This window comes from Aquila chrysaetos, chromosome 7 (assembly GCF_900496995.4).
Source record: "Aquila chrysaetos chrysaetos chromosome 7, bAquChr1.4, whole genome shotgun sequence".
Classification (NCBI taxonomy): Eukaryota; Metazoa; Chordata; class Aves; order Accipitriformes; family Accipitridae; genus Aquila; species Aquila chrysaetos.
In genome coordinates, this window is record NC_044010.1 from 6,114,055 (window position 1) to 6,130,659 (window position 16,605).

General features: G+C 40.2%; 1 protein-coding gene across 6 annotated transcripts in view; it reads left to right on the top strand.

The window, feature by feature from the left end:
* ZBTB20 (zinc finger and BTB domain containing 20) overlaps positions 1-16,605 on the top strand; it is a 486,412-nt gene that overhangs the window by 91,751 nt on the left and 378,056 nt on the right. For all 6 annotated transcript variants that reach the window (XM_030021006.2, XM_030021008.2, XM_030021004.2 and 3 more), the window contains one exon: positions 6,622-6,743. The gene's annotated coding sequence lies outside the window, so the exon portion shown is untranslated. The remainder of the gene's footprint in view (positions 1-6,621; positions 6,744-16,605) is intronic.

Below are 16,605 nucleotides of genomic sequence, written 5' to 3' on the forward strand. Positions count from 1 at the left end.
CCATGCTCCTGCTTTCCTACTCCTTTCTGGTTAGTCTCTCAAAATGTCTACCAATAAAAACATCCATTTGTAACGATAGCATTTGCAGCTCTTTGTAGTCTCGAAGTGCTGCAGCTACAGATATCGTCTACTGAATAAAATGTCAGCCACCAATTCTAAGAGGGGAAGTTACTAAGGCTTAAATTAAGAAATGGCTAAGGACTGTGGCTCTCAATTTTTAGGGATATTGTTGTAAAGTGTTTTTGCTATAAGCAGCAACGCTTGTGAATTAAATAATGGAGAATAAATATGGAATATTTATCTCTTTCAGATGTGTTGGGTACCTAGCATTCTTGTTGAGATCAGTAGGAATATGGAAGGGAAACTGTTCTTGAGACAACAGTGAATATAGCACCCGTGGATATCTAAATAAAGAGCAATAGCAAATCAGAAAGTGGTGTTTATATGCAAAAATTCTTGTTATTGGTGGTGGTGGGGAACAAGCAAAGAGTAAGTATGCGAGTGTCTATCTTGGGATTTCTTGGTGCCATTTGTAGCCAGCCAGAACAAGAAAGCATCTGCCACTCTTATGGTTGTCTTGAAAATAAATATAGTTTTAGGTCAGCAGCAACTGCTAGCTGACATCTTTTATTCCTAGAATGCTTTTTTTCTTGTACTAAAGTTTACTTTAGAAATGTGGGCGCTAAATAATTGTGAATTCTACACTAAGTAGAAGAGGTAGTAGAAACCCAACAGGATTTATGTTCTTAAGAAGTCTATGTGGCATAAGTGAAGAGAAAAATATATAGATGTTCTTTTCAGTCTGCTAACATCTTGACTATATAAGTTGTGAATTAAGTAGTGTTTATAGTGCTGAACCATCCTTTTTATACATTTAATTTTAAGGTATCAGTTTAGAGACTGTACATCTTTTACTTGGATACAGTTAACTGATCAATTTTATGCGAGGTACGCTAGCTTTCTGTGCACATGGAGTAGAGCACTTTCCAAACTAAGATATATAAGTGACTAGCACAAGAGGGTGACAGAAAGGACAACAAAGGAAGTTAATAAATTGATAATGAAGTGGGATTATAGAGGATTGAGCATGGATATTAGAACCATTTCAGACATACTTTTTAATCACTACCACTCTGCTCTGATTCTGTCTAGTGGCTTTCTAGTGGCACCACCCTGGAACATAGCGTTGGGTATTTGGAAAAAGACCACTTGACTTGTCACTTATTGGCAAGCATGTCTGCATCCTTGACAGAGGCCAAGAGGTTAAATGAATGATAGAGACGAGATTCTTCTGTTTGCCATGCCGTTGGTCTCTCTAGAAGAGCCTTTAAATAAGCTGACAAAAATATTTGGATAACTTGCAGTACTGTGTCTGATCTATGAACAAAGCTTTTATTTTCTGGGCTTTTCGTTCCATCACTGAGTTCATAAATGTACAAAATCAAGAAATCGGTGACCAATTTAACACTAAAGTGAATATAAAAGATACTGTATCATGCTTATAACAAATAAAAGTGTGTAAGGGAAACAAACTAATACAAAGTACAGAGGAGGAGATGCTAAGAAAAAGGGAATTGGCTCTTAATCTCAGAGTGCTTTCAAGAAGAAATCCCAGCCCAGTTCTTTCTGTTATGTCAGCCAGGCAATTTCTTGAAAGAAGTGTGAGTTGTCTTGTGTGGTACACATAACTCCTGGCCGCTTCCCGAAGCTTCAGTTTTCACTTTTCCCAAAATTTCGTGCTCGACAACTGGACAGAAGGCTATGCTGAATTAAATTTTATTGTTCTGGTGTTCTCCATCCATTTGCAGTGCATGTAATCAGGAATTCAGCTATGTCCCAAGAAACCTGTTTAACCTAATGAGAGCAAATGGCAATGGGTGTTCCTTACTCCGGACAGCAGTGCCAACATTTCTGCCTAATTGGGACATATTTGGCTGGTTCCAGTGCTTCAAGTGGTTTTTAAACAGGTGTTTAATGGGTGTGGAATTCTGAACTCTGCCCTTCTGATACAGAAGTTGCCAAATAAAGATTAACACAAATAAAAAAGTCTAATGCAGAATAAATAATTTTAATCTTTGTATATTTATTCAGCATAATTTTTACTTTAACTTTTAAGTCGCGGGCGGGGAGGGAGGTGTTTCTTCTTGTAATTGAGAAAGTCCATTAAATAGAACAACAGGATGTCTAACAGGGTGTCCTAATTAAAATTACCCTGTAATTTGAACAAAACATTCATTTGTATGTAGCTAAGGTTGACCTAAAACCCATCTAAATCAGGAAAAATTATTATACAATTTTTTTTCTGCTGAAGATGAAACTTAGCATTCTGCCAACAAACAGCATGATTCTGTTATTAGAGAGTATTCACAAGTAAGGGTTTTCTCTTCACTGTTAAAAAGATAATGTTTTGAGAAAATTTACAATAGATTTCTCTCCTACCTCCACCCTTTGATTGTATTCATTCATGGTTGCATTTCTGTGGTATTTTGAAAGCGGAGACAATTTTGTTCTGTGCATACTGTAAGCCCATCTGAAGCCTTTGGTCGTGGCTAGTGTACTGGTGAACTAATAAGCGACTGAGATAGCAGCTGCTTAGCAGGACTCATTGGCTCGGGCTTGACTTTGCTATCTGCAACTACACAGTTTCTGACTGGCTTGGAGTGCAAGCCGGGTAATTTTGTTATGCTGGGGAGTGTGGGCCTGCATACATAATCTAGGCTGTATACACAACTGGATGGATTTTACTTTTGTGTGTAAAAAAACGACCTACTGGTGCTCTAGCTGTCACGGTTTAAAATGCTGCTGAGGCAAATTGTATTTAATATAATTTATCAAATCAAAGTGAATGTTTGAAAGAATTTACTCGCTTCAGAAATATTGTTTGTATTTAAAAAGGAATTCTCAGCGTCTTTAACTTCACAAAACTGCAAAAGCTGCAACTTGTAGATGTTGCTTCCCAGACACAAGGTGGTGGAATTTTATTTGTTTCTGCCCACTTTCTGGGCAGGTCGGGAAGGGGGAGGATTTTTAAAAGCACTTGAAGCTGGTCTGAATGTGCTCCTGGTGCATTCGACTTGAACTACTTCACCATGATTTGAGTGGGAAGAGAATCACACCCTTGTTCCTTTGGACAATCCCACCCATGGTGTCTAATACAAAATGTAATGAGACAGCTACGTACAAAAAGTGGAACTTCATAAATGCCAGAATTTAGTTATGTGCAAGAGGAGCAACTTTCCACTGAATTATTCTTCTGCTCACACCAACTTTGACGTTTTCGTATCTCAGCGTCAATGGAGTATATAACAACAAAAGGAAAAGAAAGGGAAAAATCTGATGAACAATTTGCTTAACCTACTTCTAGCTCCAAGAAGAATTGGTAAAGTGAAGTTAAAATTTCAGCCTGGTGTTGTGGTAATACACTTTTAAACCAATCAAGAGCACTTGAATAGAAAGTATTCAAATACTGGCATAGTTTAAAGTTCTTAGATTCTCCTCATTGTTTCAAAGACCATCAAAACTGATGTAGGTACCTGTTGTAACCTGGAAAGAGTAAAATTAATTTAATCAAACAATTGTGATGACGAGCCAATGATACTGTCATAATCAGATATTAATAACAGGTATTTGCCAGAGTATTTTATATGTGTGTGTGTGTGTATATATATATAGATGTTGGTGTGTAGGTACATATGTATGCATGTTTTCCAATGGATGGTTATAGAGAAAAGTATTCAGTGACACCACAGTAAGAATATGTGCATGTGTGGGTTGTGCTGATAACGGCTGTATGTGAAAGGCAGTTGAGGGAAAACAGGAGTCTCCTGTTGGGGAAACCAGCCAAGCCTATTGTATAGGGGTCATGTAACTTGAACATGTATAGATCTGTGTAACAAGCTGTGCAGTTGCCCATGGTTGATAGAATAACTGTAGCCATCTTTAGAGTTCATAGAAGACCGAAATGAAAACAAGTAGTTGTGCGGATGCCGTTGCTTCAGAATCACATATGCTGGTGTGTAATGCTACGTATGAAAGCATTATTTCATTACTGTTGAAGGAAAAAAGCCACCAATTCTTATTTCTGGTCTGGTATTCTGCCCTTGAGGCCTAGTTGTAACGTGGGTATAAAAATTCTGACTGCAATACTGAAAAGGCAGGTACTGGTTGTTGAGTTGATGAAAATGGATGAAGACCAGGTGTCCACACTGATTCTTTTAGTTCTCTCAGTTACTAATTTCCAAAGATGATGAACCATCTGTGGATGCTAACTGGCTAGCAAAGCTGTTCCTTAGTGACTTCTTCTCCTGAAGAAATAGTAGATAATGGTGTTGGGTGATTCCTTTCTGCCAAAGGATCTGTCTCGCAGGGTTTAAAATGTTCCAATTTTTGTTACCCCTAGAGCAGGCAAGCTAAAGGAAGAGATTTAGACTGCAGTGTCATCTGTATTCAGCTGAAATCCAGATACACATCCCACAGCCTCCTGCACAATTGTTTGGGCAGGGTGACTTTAGAAATGCTGACGGTTAGAAAGCTTGGTTTCTAGTCAGGACGGAATTGATGCTTGTGCTCTGGGAAAATAGCAAAAGAGATGCTCGGTACTGTAACTGTAGAGATGTAAAAGAAAATTCCTGCTCTTTATTTCCAGATGTATTTTCTGAAGTCCTTGAAAGATTTTTCAGGAGCTTCTGGATGTCCTGGTAACAGTGGTTCTTAATCATGCACTTTATCATTTGCCTTTGGCAAGAAAGCTCAATTCTTTCCTTTTGAATGTGGGACCTTGCCTTATTGCCTCAGGGAAGCATTACTGTAATGCATGTCACTTGAGGCTAATTCAACCTGCCACTTGGAAATTGCCCCTGGTGCAGGTTGTAGCAGTGCACCATTATCTCAAGCTATTTTTCATCAGAACCAGACTGCATCTGTTCTGTATGATCTGCATAGCCTGCCAGTTTATTTTAGGTTAGCATGTGAGGTGGGGGATTTTTTACCTATAAAGCCATGATTGGTTTGGCTTCCAGTTATGTGATAAGAGCCTTTCTTCCATGTCATACCAAAGCAGCCCTAGACATCTCAAGAGGTAGGTCCACAGCAGCTTAAACTGATCAATGTTGACGCTGCTCTGTTGCCATTCCTCCACTTGTACAGTTCTGCTGCCTCCTTAGCTCTAACCCCCAAGTTTCATGCCTGGATGTTGAGCTGCAGCTGGGGGTTGATGTGGCTGAAAACACATGGAAAAGAAATTTTCTTTCAGCTGAAAGCTCCCTGAACCAGACATTTATCCAGTCCTGGCTCAAGGATGGACTTGGGGGCATGGGGCAAGGAGAGAAAAGAGATGAGGGAAGGGTGGGATTGTGTCAGCTTCAATTCAAATTACCTTACATCGTAGTACAGCCACATTCGTAAGGTTCTGGAAATAATAACCCCGTGGTTTCAGCAAGATACAGCTGCGAGCATAGGGTATGATAGTTAAAGGAACCATGGCTTTGGAATTTACTTTCTCCACTCTTTTCCAAAACCTGCATTTTGGTACACATCAGAAACTCTGAAGATCACACACCTCAACCTTTCTATCCTTGAAAAGGGAAAATGATATGAAGGCTTGATTAATTTCTTTCATGAGGTTTGATTGCTATATGTCATTAGAAGCAGATCAGGTGGGGTTAAAAAAAAAAAAAACATTTTTGTAAGCAGTAGGGAATTTTCCCCTTTGAAAAAGAGCTAGAACTCCATTAAGATTTCAGCCAGCTTTAAATTAAAAATTGTGTCTGAAAATAATCTATAATGTATTTTGAGTGCCAGCGAGGCACATCAGGGCACTATCAACACAAGTTTCTTCTATGTACAGCCTGTGATGTGGATCCTATATCTTCAGTCACAGTGTTGTTATGCCACGCGTGCTGGTGTGAGAATGCCCATCAAATTAACGCTTGGCCTTCTGCTGATCATAAAAAGCCAGTGTACCACATACCATGTGGCTGACTGGGGCAAAGCGAATGGAGCAGATGACTGCTGGATCCTAAATACTACACCTGGCTTTGTACGCAAGCTACCTTGACCTAACACTTTTTACCATGAGTAGTCCCATTCCATTAGGTTGCAATAGATTTGCTTACGCTCAAAAAAGTTTCACTTGTTAAGTTTCTGTAGGACAGGCCCTTAATAACATGCCTCCAGAGTGATTGGGTGTTCTTTCCCCTGTCCCTGCGCCACTGAATGTTGGTACTTTACTTCTTCTGCCCCCGCTGAGCACAACTCATTGAGTATGATGCTGGGAAGGGGAGAGTTCTGAAGTAAAGCTAGCAGCTCCGCTATGTGGGCAGTAACAAACAGCAGACCATTCCGTTTCACTGACTTTCGAACGTTTGAGGGGACATGGGGATGTGCAGCATGCAGCCTGAAATGATGCTTTTTTTTCCTGCAAGATTTTTATGTCAAGTCCACATGGATGAGATTTGTGGCTGTCCTCTGCAATTGGTACTCCCACCGCAAAGCCTTTGGAGAAAAACCCTTTGCTGGCGTATCATGCTTTTGGTAGGGTCTGTATTGGAGTTCCAGCCAACTGTTTCTAAAGGTTTTTGCTTCATGTAAGATCTTAAAGATCCTTTTCTCTTCTTCTTTTAGGGAACTAGAGGGATTGACACATCCTTTACATCCTGCATTTACTCTGACCACAGTCCCTCCCTGTTCTCACAAGCGGAGCTCAGCCCTGCTTCCCTTCCTGTTGATTCCCAGTCAGCTACATGGTAAGTTTTCATTATCTCTAGACTTGTTGCCACAAGGTAAAATTCTGGCAGACTCTCTCTAAAATCCATTAGCACTGGGCATTGAGGGCAGAGTACTTCATGCCCATCAAAGATCGTTCGGTTGTATTCCAGGCTGACTGCAAGGAAAGGAAGATAGTATTGAATTAGCATTGGAGCTGAACTTCAGCATAGATTGTTATAGGAATAAAATATGAAGTAAAATATGTGACAGAATTAAATCCATCAGTTCTAATAAAGGAAACAGAAGAAAGCAAAGAAATATTGGACCCTTAAATCCCATTAACCAGGCCAGAGAGAGAATGTGTTAAAAGGGAGCTGCACTGTATCTTTTTTCATTGTTTGATGAAATAATCTTTTTCACCCTTTAAGTGGTGTGTTTAAAAATCCTGGTATTTCTGAAACAAAGAGAATACACAGCCACCGAGCTAGCTGGTTTTTATACCTTCCTTTTCTGAGTATTGTCCTTCAGTACAATACAGAGCCATTTCTTTGTTCTCACAAGCTAGCAGTTAAATTGTATGTAAATGTATGCAAATTAGATGCTGTCTAATAAAGAGAGTCATTAGATGGAAGAAATATTTAGTTTGGGGGGGGGGAGAAAGAAAAGAAAGCAGGTGTATTTTGCAATAGAAAAATGTAAGATTGCAAAAGCTCCTCAAACTTTGGGTGAGGGCTTTTTATAAAGCCATTAAAATATTTTCTAAAAGACTTGTGCAGAAAAAAGGACCAAGAGTAGCACATTTTTTTATGTGTATATATATATGTACAGTTCTGTGATCTTTTCTTATAGCACAGCCAGTCTGAGTTTTATATACATACTTGAACAGACATGTAAATATTGTATTCATAAATATTTGAGTTCTTTAAATCATATAGCTATGAATTTACACATGTGTACCTTGTGTTAGGGTGTGTTTTTTGCTTACTGAGTATATACAGGTGGAATCCATGTGGTAAATTTTATTTTCATGGATTGATTTATTCATCATATACTCTGACTGGATACCTTCTCACTAAATCATCTTCCTCCATTTTATCAATCCCCTCCTCAACAGTTTTAAAGCTTCTTTTTTTTTTTTTTCTTTGCATTTTATTTATTCACTAAATCTCAGTGCCAGGTATGTTTCCATTCTTTCACTTCCATTTTCTACTAAGTAATCCCTTTTGAGGTATGGACCTGATTTAAGCCTGAAGCAGGCGTGACCTTTCTAAACAGGATGAAGTCAGAGCTTTACTGTCAGGTGTAAGAGCACTAAGGTGCTAGGAATGTGAAGCTTTGGGTCATCCAAAGGTGGAGATTCCACACCTGGGCATGGAGCACTCGGCATCCTTCTAGGCTCTGAAAGATTTAAAATTGATTAACCTTATCTTCTTGCCACTCCTAAGGAGATAAAATTTGAGACTTTAATCTCTCTACTTTAGAATCTGTAGTCCTGCTCTTTCAGCTCTTCTGTTTGGGTGGATTAGCATACATAGATGACATGGCTCAATTATTTTGAAGTCATTGCTGTATTTTGTTTCTGATGGTCAGTTATCGTGGTTCAGGCAGGCGAGCCGCTATCTGTATGTCAACTGGCATATTTTTTCTGTTGCAGTTTTGCAAGTCTGGAAGTCTAAAGGCATATATGTATCTGTGTATAAAATATATGTATATAAAAATAATGTTGTTTAAATATTTACATATAAAGCCAAGGGATTGGCTTCCTTCCCAGAATTACTGGAACTACCTTCCCCAGGAACATTTGGACTTGAAAAATCTCTACAGCAACACTTTTCTTCTGAAACTAAACAACTTGTGAAATGAGTGACTGGTTCTGCACCCTTTGCTGTTCGTATAGGTTCTTTAGCTTGAGGTGATGGAGAGGCCTCTGTGCATGGGTAATACACTTCCAGTTAATTATGGTAAGATTCTCTTTTACTGCTCTTTCCCCCCACATTTTCTCACTGGCTTATTTTATGAGAGCGCATTTATGAGAGGAACTCTAGCACAGTGGGAGTGTTTTTGTCACTGTGCTAGGACGGGTCCATGCAACGTGCTGCATCTGGGCCGCGTGCGGTCCAGAGGCAGCAACTCCCGTCTGGAGAGCTGCAGGGCACGCGGACTGATCCCTCGGAATGAACTGACTCCCCGGTTGCCCAGTGTCCCGACCGTACTGGCTGAGCAGTCAGCAGAGAAGCCATAATGTGTGTCTGCTACCCAGTGGGAAGTGTAGGCAGGGTCGTTGTAGGGAGATGGCGGAGGGTTGGCAGGGAATATTTCAGGTGCTCGTAAAGGTATAATAGAAGATGTAAGGTGGGGATTAGCTCTGTGGGGAATGCAAGGAAAATCTGAGCTATAATGTGAGGATGCTGGAGAGAGATAAGGTTAATAAAGTGAGGAGAAACACAGGGCATAGTGGTGACTAAGAGGGAGGAGGCCACATTAGTAAACAGAGAATGTTGGTGGTTTACACACTCACTTGGGGCACCGCTCTTCCAGGCTGGCTGGCATTGAGTGTCCTAGGAGAACTGAGTCACTAGTGATGTAGACATTTAACATTGATGTTTTCATACAGTTTGCAATCTACTTAGGTGTAACTACACAGGTTCTTCAGATTTTGGGAGGTGGTTGCTAGTCCTGAAACCCAAATTGGGAGTTTTACACTGGAGATGGGAGAGGCTGACGTTCAGAAAAAGTACTTTCTGTGTCTCACGTTCTTGAACAGGATGCAAAACATGCGTATAGACAAGAATGACGCTCAAATGGGGGAAGAGTGATGCAGGCTTAGGGGCAGGAATCTGATTAATTCTGTGTTCCTCTCCAGACTTCCTGTGGTCTGGAGTAATTGTTCAGAGCAGGAGAGAATTCAGTGCCTATGTACTTCTGAGGATATGCGTCTTACTACCTTGCCCATCTTGACAATACCGGTAATACAGCTTTCCTACCCTTGAAGTACATTGCGAGGATATATGCATTAAAAGAAGTGAGGCTTCTGTATCCTGTGATAATGAATCCAAAAGCAGTACTGTAGACAGATGTGGGAATCGGACCAGTGGTCCATCTGGTCAAGCGTCGTCCCGTTAAACGTCTTCAGCTGCAGCAGAGGGAGGCGCAAGAAATCCTAAGTTGTAATAGTGGAACAACCAATATTTTCACTAGCGATCTGGAAAGTAAATGAGAATTTTTTAAGTTGTATTTCTCAGGAGCTTGTGCATCTTTAAAAAAATAGTTTTAAGAAATAAAATATGCCGCACTAAACTAATCCTAGAGCTAACGAACAGGCATTGGGACTAGCAGCTTTTGCTATTACCTACTGCTTATTATTGTTATTATTATTATTTCTTTTTAATTATGCAAAGTGCTAATCAGTTTGATTATGCACAGTGCTAATCAGGTTAATTATGCAAAGTGCTAATCAGTTATTCTCTAAGCACACGAGGAGAGCAGAGGTGCTGGCAGTGAATGGTGGTTCTAGATGGGGGTAGTCACGGCAGTCATTCCTTATTAAAAGAGGAGTAGGTGAGATGACAGGGGTTTTTGCTTCCATTAAAAAGTAAATTAAAAAAAAAAAGCAAGCCATGAGGGTGATAGTTCTGGTGGGGTAATGTCTTCTTTCACAGCAAGGCAGACTTTTTTTCCAAGCCAGCTCATGCTGTTGGATAATTTCTGTAGGAGTTTGAGTGCACTAATTTGGGCAAATATATTGCAGAGGAGTCTTGTAATGGGTGGGGTACAAGTTGCCCCTTCTTGATAAGTCGGGATGCATAACTAGAAAATCACAAATTAAGGGAGTTTGCTCAATCTTAACGTAGAGTTGCCTTTTAAGCACTGGTAAGTAGGATACTGATAATGCAACATGAATGGCAGTTGATCATATGTTTGTATGGTGGAAGGTACTGCATGAGCATACAAAATGTGTTTCTTTCAGTATAATGCCTTTACAAGCTGTAAGAATGTAGGGTGCCTTATCAGTGGAACATACGTTAGGCTGTGTTTCCTCTTCCTCTTTAGCACTAAATTATAAACTAGAATTTTGTGTTCCTGTGAAACAGGATCTGTTTTCAGTAAGCTATGTTCTTCTGATAATTACCAAAGATTCAGCGTCTCTCTTACTGTGCTCAGTGTCTAACATCTAACCAGTATTCCTTATTTGATTATGTTTCAGTGTTGGTGTGGGATACATAAGCATTACTTTTTTCAGTTAGTAATGGAGATGACATTCCCAGAGCAGAGAGCTACTTGCTCGTAAAAGTCTTGGGTAAAGGATCTTAAGAGGTTTTTTAAGTCATTAAAACAAAAGACTGCTCCTGTATAAGGCCATCAGTACTAGAAGGTACTGCACCAGCAATGCAAGAGAAATTTTCCTTGAGAAATTAATCACTGAAGGTGCTTGCTTATGGGGAGTAGTGACAGTTTTCAAGTATATTTAAGGTAGGAAGTAAAGCAAGGCATCAGTAACTTATGGCTTAAACCAGAGCCTGAAAATTAATAGTATTGCCTTCTTGGCTTTGTGACTACTCCACAAGACGCTGACCATCAAAACAACTTTACTACCAGATGTGTGGTCACAAATACTCATCTATTCTTATAAATTCATTCTGGTGTTAGAAAGCTAGACATACTAATGGTCCACCATCAAGTCTAGTGCCTTAGATCTGGAGGAGGGGAGCACGTGACGCAAATATTTTAAGCGAGAGGGAGATACACCAGTGTCCTGAGACTTCAAATGCTTTCCTGACTGATCAGAATCCTCTGAAGTTAACGCACAGCTTCCCATAAACCAATGGTGAATCAGGTCACTGCTGCCTCTAGGTGCTGCTCTAAAAGAACTTGATCTGTTTGCCTCAGACCTGAATTTGACTTGAAGTAGTCCATTCCGCAGCCAGACTGCTTCCATAGATTTACCGTTTTGCTTTCATTTATTGTCAGTGGCTCCAGTGCCTGTTTACTCTTTCAGTGCACTCCACTCCTCCCTCATCGGCTCTTTGATGAGATGCAATAGCAGAGTGTGTACGATCTACCAAAACAAGGCGAAAACTCCGAGTTCTTCATGTGATCCCTTTGCATCACGTAGCCTTGCAGGAAGCAGATGCTTACTTAGATTGCTGTACCGACAGAAAAGTGGCAGTCACGCACGTTCTGGATTATTTCTCTATCTTTTGGAGGCTGGGCATATTATATCAAAAGGGAATTAGTTTGGAAGTTATTGTGATGCTTTAGGTATGTTCTTTGCTACCATCCGCATCTTCTCAAAAGGGAGTTTAATCTGGAAAGAAAACCCCAAAGTTTTCGTGTTCCTATGAGTGTTTCTCCTGAGTATTTAAAAGCTGGTGTAGATAGAGTCAGGGGACCCTTGAAAGGCCAATAGCATAAACCACACACCGTAGTATTTGCATGTTAGAAATGTAAATCTACCTGAGGCATAATCATAACCTCTGTTGAATTTCACCATCTCGGATGGCTTGCCTTCTGATGAATTGGGGACCTGGAAAGTCAGAAAACTTGTGTTTTGCTCCTGTTTCTACTGCTTTCTTTGTAACCCTGCTAAATTGCATTACCTTGCTCTGCTTTAGTTTTTCTTGACGGCAAAGTATGAATGATGATACGGACCTAACACGGGGTCGCGGTTTGAAAGGCAAATGTATTGTTTGCAAAGTGCTTTGATATTTCTGGTTTAAAGGGGTTATGGAAATGCAGTGTACTATGGGGAGTTATCTGTGTTATTAAGAAGCATCAACAAATCTTGTGATACTGTGTAAATAAGTGCAAGATAGCCCCAAAATAGTTTGTGTATTCCTATAAAGTGAAACACGTGGATGGAGAAAACTCAGTTGCCTTGACGTGAGGCTAATGGCTTAGCAACAAATGAAGAAACCCCAATAAAGAAGTCTGTGCCTCCTGCGCTTTGAGAAGCGTGTCTCAAGTGAACAGAGAATTCATTTGCTTGTATGGCAGAAAGTCATTGCTTCAAAACTCCTTTTGCATCTTCCTGAGGAGCTGGTCTTCAGAGGTGCAGGCTAACTGCTACTCAACTCTGTAGAAGCTAAGTCTGCTCATTGGCATTCACAGATCTGGGAGCTGGTGGGGAATTAATAACAAAAAGATTTTAAACGTTCAGCCTGACCTTTCAAAGTTACTGACCTGCATTCAGGTTACAAATATACAGCAATTTTCTCTTGAGCTGCAAAGACTCTAAATGTTAAATCAGTAACTCGATCAGACTAGCAGCCCTTCTCCTCTCTGTTTGCTCGTGCCCAGCTGCCACGACTGGAGTAAAGGAACAAGAAAACTATCTAAACACATCCATATCTTACTGTGACACAAGTACTTGGAAGAAGCCCCACTGACATAAACTAACACAAAGTGACACTTTGTTTAAGAAGTTGTTTTGAATGTCTTCTCCCATTGATCTTCTGCAAGGGAGATAAATAAACACTGTGTGTGGTGCAGCCAGGCTGAGTATTTTTGCTCCTACGAGTGTTTATACATTCTCTGGTGGTTGTTTGTATTGCTGTTTGTTGACTGTAAATTCCAGACCTGTATGTTTGTAATGTATACATTTACAGGAGCGGTGCAGTTTGGGGAGTACGGTCAGGGTAGTGCTTTTTATGAACACAACCAGATGAATAGCGGGTGGGGTTTTTTTTTTTTTTCCTCCTTCCAGAGTAGTGAATTAGTCTTTGTGCGCCCAGTGAAAGAGAGGGCTGCGATGGCAGGAGCTTTAGTTAAGCAGGACCTTCTGTGCTCAGATCGATGCAGGTAGGTGCGCGAGGAAAGCCACGCAGAACCCGTCTGGTAGGAATCCAGTTAGTTTAGCCTTTCATCTAATTAAGAAACAGGTCCCTTGGGCTCTCAGTTTGTTCGGTGATGATGAGGGTGATGATGCATGTTTTCTTTCCGGAGGAAGTGACTGAAGTTGTTACAGATGACAAAATTCCTGGTGGCAGAGACCCCTCCTGCCCCTCTGTTCCTGTTTCACAGTGCTCTCCCTTGTCTTTGAACAGAATCTTCCCTTTTTCACTTACTATTGATGTCAGCATCTCAATCCCTAGGACAGTGGGAGTGTGTAGAAGATTTTTGGGAACTGATGCAGGCGCTTCTTTGTCCACCGAACTGAACGGGCATAGCTTCCTGAACATAACGTTATGTGTAGGAGGAGTTCAGCTTAATCGGTCACCATTTCTCCCATTAGGTGGAATTTTCCTTGAACCTGTGCTTCTGTCGTGTTTGTGCAAGTTAAAATTACATGTTTCTGATGTTCTGAATTGTTTAAAGCCTGCCTAGTGTTTTCCTTTTTGCTCTCTCATGCACATTATCTACATTTATTAGATGGAGGTTTTGCTGTCTTGCAGTTACCATTACAACCACCTCTCTCATTTGCTTATAAGTTTTACTGAGTTTTAACCATTTGTAGTTAGTTTTATTAGCTTTAAACATAATTTTTGCGGACAGCTGCTTCTGCTATGGGTGTGCTGTTTACAAATATGATGCTTGAGGAAAATACTTGGGTTTGCCCATGCTAAAATATTCTGATAACATCTTCTAAGGGTTCTTGTGCCTTCATGGTTTGGAATGATGCTTTGAAAAAAAAAAAAAATCAACTGAATGACCTTTGTGACAGGGAGGTATTTTTTCCTTTTCTTCTTGACACTTGTGCATCTCACCACCCTGACAATAGCTGCTCCATGAAAATAAGGAGGACCTACTACCATTATCAGCTGCTTAATTAACTCAAGAGGCAGAGATCTGTCTGGTGGGCCTGAAGGTTGCCATACTGTTGATGACCACAAAACACTGATATGTTGGTGTGTAGCAGATTCTCGTTTTCACTTGGCTATTTGAAAATCCAGGGAATTAAATACATTAAAAAAAGGTGAAAGGATATTTCACTTATCTAAAGTCAAATCTGTGAATACTAGAATTAAAGTTGACAGAGCAGCCTTAATTCAACTTCCCTGTGCCTTTCCACTTTTTAATTATGTGATCATATGCTGTTTTCTGTGGGAACCAGTCTTCTCATAGTACACCTAATATGGACCTGGTCTGAGGTTGAAAAGAGGTTCTTTAGTAAGAGGCTGTTTTCTTTAAGATCAATTGCCTCGCTTACTGCAAACACTGGAAACTGTTTAATATATGAGGCAGGAGATAGCAGAAAAAGAAAGGGTGCTCTTATTCTCAAGATTACGGTGAGAGCAGGCATGTGCTTAAAGCAAAAAAATGTGCTTGAATTGAGTTGCTTGTAAAATCAGACATTTTTAGATGGGTTACAAAGCAAGCTAGTATTTCTGCTTTCTCTTACCAGTTCACTTACTCCTTTTAACCCTTTGCTATTTCTGCCTTTTAAAACATTCTGTTTATTTTCCTTTAAAGAAAAAAAAAAGTCAATACCAGTAGTAACAGCCTATCCTCGTCTTGCCTTCTTTCTCATCACTTTGCTGGTATACGAAAGACATTCTTCTTTTTTTTCCCTTTTTTTTTTTTCCCCCTCCTCCCCATAAAATAGCAATTTCCAGGATTTTGACTTTCAGTTGGTAGGAAGTGCACTATGTTCCACATTATTCACTGACAAAAGTGCACACAACTCTTCCTGACACTTTTGACAGTTTAGTTGGAGATGCTGCTCTAAGTAGAATGTGTCTGTCTGTAGCCAGGTCCGTTTTCTAAGCACTGGGAATTCAGCTGTTTTCTTGTGAATTCTTCTTTTCATATTTTATTACTATGAAGAGAACACAAAGAGTTCTTGTTTCTTTCTTCCTCTCTCTCTTTTTTTTTTTTCCCCTCCAGTTGACACAATCAGTATTATTTGAAGGAAAAAATTACACACAGAATGGGAAATAGGGTGGGAAAATGTAATAGGATCTGCAAATCTTTTCTGTCTTGTCTGAGTAAATGAGAGCTGATGAGAGATGCAGCACAATGAGGGCTAGGGAATGCTAGCTGAACTGGTATATAAAGATTGTTTCATTTTGCTTCATTTCATTTTACTGTATTGAATTTGAAAGGGAAAATTGCAGCGGACATGAAAGTTTGCTGTGGAAACACCTTGGGTTGCTGTACCCTTGACGTGAACCTGGGCAAACATGAAAAGGAACGTTAAATAAAGTGGTGTATGAATTGTGTAGGTGTGCTTCTGAAGCTACTTTTTGAAGAGTGTCCTTTCACAAAGAGTGGCCCTGCCTCTAGGGTTATTCTGCTGCTTCTGTTTTTAATCTCTTTTATTGTCCACTTAAGTTACCAATTTGGGAAAGGTGTCACTGTGGGGGTTTTTGTGGTGGTTTTTTTTTGGTTAGGGTTTGTGTGGTTTTTTTTTTTTTTTTTCTTTTTTGGGGGTTTTGGGGTTTTTTTTGAGCCAAAACCGTACTGATTTTCTGGCATACATTTTGCAAGATTATGTGACAACATCATTTTTGCATGCAGACTTTCAAGAAGACTGGAAGGACATTATTTCTTCCCCCATTTATGCCCACCCTAAAGGTTCATCTCACCTTTTCAAATGAGTATAACACAGGCTAGGACAGAACTTAGGTGAACTTGTTTCTAGGTAGCATACTACTACAGCAATGCGCTCATCAGTAGACAATTTCACCTTGTGTGTTACAAGCTGTAGTGCTTTTATCCGACCAGTGACTGCACAGCACTTGCTGGAAGGAGGATCTGTAGTTAAAATCAGGTGTGAGTCAGTTTAATCTGAAAAGCCGTTTTTTGCAAATTATTGTGGTACTTTAGGCATGGATAATTCCCCCCAAATGGGCAAGGTAGGATTCCACCCCCCCACCCCCACCCACCCCCCCCCCCCCCCCGCAAGTCTAAGTCAGTTGTGGAGGTCTGAAATAATGCAGCATGAACAGCAAACATTCCTGC